Source organism: Castor canadensis, chromosome 1 (genome assembly GCF_047511655.1).
Source record: "Castor canadensis chromosome 1, mCasCan1.hap1v2, whole genome shotgun sequence".
NCBI lineage: Eukaryota > Metazoa > Chordata > Mammalia > Rodentia > Castoridae > Castor > Castor canadensis.
In genome coordinates, this window is record NC_133386.1 from 188895089 (window position 1) to 188901088 (window position 6000).

The 6000-nt window shown below is 32.6% G+C and overlaps 1 pseudogene; it reads right to left on the bottom strand.

Moving 5' to 3' along the window:
* Positions 1-2763: 2763 nt before the first annotated feature.
* LOC109677167 (olfactory receptor 4P4-like) lies at positions 2764-3689 on the bottom strand (annotated as a pseudogene).
* Positions 3690-6000: the final 2311 nt, after the last annotated feature.

Below are 6000 nucleotides of genomic sequence, written 5' to 3' on the forward strand. Positions count from 1 at the left end.
TAATTTTGCCCATTAATTTTGGGATAGTTTAGTTTTTTGAGTTCCCTATATATTCTGGTTATCAGTCCTTTGTCTGATGTATAGCTGGTAAATATTTCCTCCCACTCTGTGGGTGTTCTCTTCAGTTTAGAGACCATTTTTGCACACCCTTATTTGTTGCAGCAGTATTCACAATAGCCAAGTTATGGAAACAGCCAAGATGCCCCACTACTGAAGAACGGATTAAGAAAATGTGGTATTTATACACAATGGAATTTTACTCAGCCATGAAGAAGAATGAAATCTCATCATTCATAAGTAAATGAATGGAATTGGAGAACATCATTCTGAGCGAGGTTAGCCAGGCTCAGAAGACTAAAAATCGTATGTTCTCCCTCATATGCAGACTTTCGATGAAGGGAAAGTGCAGCAATGTGGTTGGACTTGGGACACATGATAAGGTGAGAGCACATATGGGAGGTTAGGGGATAGGTAAGAAAACCAAAAAACATGATGGTATTTGATGTCCTCAACGCAGAGGAACTAATACAGAAACTTTAATGTGACAGAGGCCAAAAGGACAAGGGGATCAGGAACTAGAGAAAAGGTTAGTTCAAGAAGAACCATCTTAGAATGTGACACATTTGTGCATGGAAGCAATGCTAGGAATCTCCCTCTATTGCTATCCTTATCTCAATTAGCAAAAATGCTTTGTCTTCCTTATTATGCTAATGTCTTCTCTTCATCAAAATTAGAGATAAGGGCAGAACAGCTTCTGCCTGGAAGTGAGGGGGTGGGGGGAGATAGGAAGGGGGTAAGGGAAGAAGGAGGAGGCAGGGAGTAGGGGGGGAGAAATGGCCCAAACATTGTATGCTCATATGAATAAACCAACAAAAGATAAATAATTGCAAGAGGTTTCATCATTCTAATTCATTTATGTATATGAAACTCATCAATCATATTCCCTCACTTTCCTCTCCTCTATTCACCTTCCTTGCTCTCACAATTACCCCCAGTACTTATTTTATAGTCCTGTCTTTCATTTATTTTAACAACTCATCAATTTTATTTCACATGCAATATAAATGTATCATTTTATGATTAAATTGTATTGGTGTTTTCTTCTCAGGTTTTTGGTATAAATAAAAATATAAAATAAGTTTATTGATATGGTGAGACTCATTCAGTGAACAAATTGTTGACTTACATTCAAACCAATGTTTAATGACCCTTGTTTCATTGCTTCCTTTCCTAACCAGTGCTTTTAGATAAGACCTTTGATGATTGATAAAAAATGTATCAGTCATTTATTCTCTGGCTTTCCTCCTTAGGTTTAATGTTGATTCATTATTTTATGATATTTGAAATTTATTTCAGAAGAAACACTTTTACAATGTGTTGTTCAAAAACAACATGTGGTAGTATGTCTTATGAAACCAGATTAATGTAATGGTATTTCTTTCTAGATTCTTAAAAGCAACTGGGAATACAATTCATTATTCTCAGCCTTTTTCTCCCCAAATCTGCAGACATTACTACATTTTCTTTTTTATAGTTGATTTTAGGGAAGTAGTCTAATTTTATTACTATTATAGTATTTCTCAAAATGCATTTTTTACAATACTTTTCAGTATAAATCTGCTATGATTTGCATTCCTTATCATTTTTAATTGGTTTCTGAAATTTCAAAATAATTATGCTTTTTCAAATGACCCTTTTGTTAACATAATACTGCTATCTAATTTCTGTTCTTTTTCATAGGGATAATGTTTCTTTGGATCCTATTGAAAATATAAATTACTTTCCAATTTCCCTGGATCTTGTAGAATATTTTTAACAAAAGTCTATTCTTCATAATAGCTACAAATACTGTGTCTTATCCATTTATATGGTATTAAGGGTTTTTTTCTCTTTTCTTTATTCATTTATTCATTTGTGCATACATTGTTTGGGCTATTTCTCTATTAGGTTTTTAATGTCACATTTATCTACCCTTTGGTAATAGTGTTTTATTCACACATAAAAGAACAGAAAAATACTTAACAAAATGAATTGCTGTCAAGAAAAATTTATTCTGTTGAATTTTTTCATTAATCCTATGTCCTTCAACCAGGATGGTGATTGAATTTGTAGTTCATCTTTATTTATTAGGAAAAACTAAAACATGCAGATTCTTCCCAAATGTGTCCTCTTCCTCAAGTAATGAGGCTTTCCTGGAAAGTAATGAGATATGTTATTGTTCAAGATTCAAACCTTTGTCTTTGTCTAGGACTCTTTGGCAAAAGGGTCAGATCTTCAGCCCTCAGAGCTCAGGTTTTGCTACCACATTGATATCACACTTAAAAATTACATGTGAGTCTTTTTTGCATATTTTCAGAATAACATCACACAAGATTTAGCTGAATATACTATCAGAAAATAAAGCTTGATAACAAAAACTTAATTTTCATTTCTGAAAAATATGTCAATCAACTCTATAACTAGAGAATGTTGAAAAAGTTGTGTAGTCTTATGTAAAATTTTTTAAATGCAAATTAGTACTAAACTTACACAATCAGTATCAGCATTGATTATATATGACATACCTACATACCATTCCATTAGCCCAGAATATTTTAATATATTTCATTTCATACTGTAAAATTATTATTTTACTCATAATTCCTCAGTTCTTCACCACTGAAATTTACAAATAAATAATTTTTCTCTCAATGATTTAAGGTCTAATAACCCTTCTTCATGACAAGCCCAATCTCATTGCTGTAGCATATTGAATACTACAATTCAACTATGTTTTCTTGGTGAAAATATCTTTTGACACCTAACACTTTTCCTAGCCTTTTTCCTCTCTGTATTTCTCAGGACATAGATTAGGGGGTTGAACAGGGAAACAATAATGGTGTAAAATAGAGCAAAGATTTAGGGAAAATCTTTAGGGAAAGTGGTAGGAGGTCTAAGATAGGTAAAGATAGAAGGTCCAAAAAATAATATAACCACAGAGATATGAGAACCACAAGTGGATGCATCTTCCATCTGCTGAGTGATTTCTTCATGTGAATAGGACAATGACATAAGACCCAAACAGGAGAGCAAATGTTACTAAGGCAATGATTCCTGAATTGGCAACCACAAGGACACCAGTGATATAGGTATCAGTACAGGCAATTTTCAACAAAGGAAATATTTTACAATAGTAATGATCAATTTCATTGCATCCACAAAAGGGCAACCAGATGATCATATAAAACTGGGGAATGGAATGGGCAGCCCCTCCTACCCAAGAAGCAAAGATCAGGATATTGCATCTAGTTCTGTTCCTGATAGTCATACAGTGGAGAGGTTTACAGATGGCAGCATAGTGATCAAAGTCCATAAATGTAAGGATTAAGATTTCAGTCATTCCAAAGAAGTGCATAGCAATGATCTGTAGCATGCAATTAGCGTAAGAAATGTTTTTTTCTTCCAATGAGATCGTTAATCAGCTTGGGTGTCACACAGGAGGTTTAGCAGATATCTATACATGATAAGTGACTGAGGAAATAGTACATGGGTTGGCTAGAAGGAGAACTGCATCCAACAGAGATAAGGATCAGGTTTCCCAGCAAGATGGTGATATAGCAAAATAAGAACATGAAGCAAAATATTTGTATTTTCTGGTCATAAGAAAGACCCATGAAAATGAATTCAGTTATGTTTCTCTGAATTTTCATATATTGTCTGCTATGCTGAAACTATTGAGTACTTGTGGAAAAATGAGTTTAAGGAGAAATATTTGAAGAGGATCACAGTCATGTAAACACTATCCCCAAGTCATGCTTATTAGTTCAACAGATCACAGAAGCTAGTTCATAATTCATTAAATGTGTTTGTTCTTGGGGATTATAACTTCTTTTCACTAATAGTCTTTTTTTTTTAACTATTGAAAACTTTTTTTTTCTTTTATTATTCATATGTGCATACAAGTCTTGGTTCATTTCTCCCCCCTGCCCCCACCCCCTCCCTTACCACCCACTCCACCCCCCCCCTCCCCCCCCATGACCCAGCAGAAACTATTTTGCCCTTATTTCTAATTTTGTTGTAGAGAGAGTATAAGCAATAATAGGAAGGAACAAGGGTTTTTTCTGGTTGAGAGAAAACTTTTGTCAAATTTGAGCAAGTATATATATGTCTTAATTTTGAAATTATAATGATTTATAATGACTATTTCCCCAAAGACAATAAGTTTCACTATTGTTATTTATAACTTTTAGGTAAAAGCAAAAATAATTTAAGAAATTTATCTACTTTTCATCTTCTTTATTCCTGCCAGTGTTTTCATTTTAAGTAAATGTCTCTTCTCCCAGCATGAACTAGATCAGGTCCCCAAGTTGTCTGCAGAGATATCATCCAGAGATGCTTTTGCTTTTGTTGGTTGCCTAATTTGCAATATGAGATATTGGTGGGTATCTAAGGTAGAAGTTCATGAAACAATATGTCTGAGATCTGGGGCTGATGGGAACTGCACATTGTACTCGTGAAAATAATCTTGTTGACTATGTTATTAGCCAAAAATAATACAATGAAAGTACCACAAGGCATAGTGTCTTGTTTCTTAATGACTTACATTTTTACAAAATAAGCAAAAATTGATTTATGCCTCCTTTAATTTTTTGGATTAAAAGAATATGTTAACATAAATTCTAGAATCACTAATATTAATGGTACAAAATATAAAACTGCCAATTGAAATTCATAGATATTTTGATGTGTGTGCTCTGCTATAATAAATAAAGGGCATCAAAATTCAATAAAGGATATTATACAATGTAGCTACCTACACTGCTGTCAGGAAGCTCAGCTTTTATCTGATGTCAAGTCATTGATTTCCATATATAATTCTCTATATTATCGTGGAAGGCCCCACACAATGGCAATGGGTGTGCTGTACAGATAGCATGCATATCCCAGTTCTGCTCTTCTACCTACTGAGGAATTACACAATAACTAATAACCACATGGCTTTTTTACTTTATGGCTAGATTACATTTGGCAGCCAAATATGAACCACCAGATACCAGTTTAATTTTATCACAGAAATTTCAATACATATGCAATTACAAAATAAGCAATTTTCCAGTTTGTGTAACTGTTTACTAGTGATCTTCAAAACTGCTTCAGGTGGTAAGGAGATATATCTTTATTTTTTCTCTGTTTTTATTAACATTTATTAATTGGAAAAAGAGGTTTCATTGTGATATTTCCATATGTGCATATAATATACTTTGATGGAATTCGCTCCATTACTTTTTCTCATCCCTCTTCCCCTCCCTTTAAAGTTTTTAGTTGGTTCATTGTATTGTTTTCATATGTATGAAATCATCCCATAATATTCTTATATCATTATTTTAAGTGTAAATGTAACATATGAGAGAAAACATTTTTGTCTTTCTGAAATATACCTTTAAAATACATTGTGTAAAACACATTAATACAAACTGTTAATTTTAATTATGTTTGACTACATGAATGCAGTAAAGTTTATTCATATTTTGTTAAAGCTTTTCTAAAACTCTCTAATCTTCCTTTTTAGTATGAAGACTATAGGTTTTATCCTCAAAATTATATACAAGTTATAGTAACTCCATAAAATTTATAAAAAATAGGAGTGATCTTGAAAATAAATTTTAAACAATTAAGTAAAGCTAACTTTTATAATGCTTTAAGAAATAAATACTCATTTCACCCAACCCCATTCTTTTCTATATAGAAGGAATGAACCAAGAAAAACAGTAAATTTACCAAATAAGAGAGGTAGTATAGTGTGGTGTTTGAAAAGTTCTCCTAATTCTTATTCAGCTGCCTGAAGGGGAGATGTGTCAGATGGAAACTAGTGGCAGAACTAGTATAATTTTTATATCATGAAAGATGAGATTCCTGTTAAATATACTACTCTAACTGAAAGAACAAATATGTAATTTGACATTTCTGTGATCATTTATGATGACTTTTGAATAAAGTCAGATTAATGTAAGTAGGATTGTT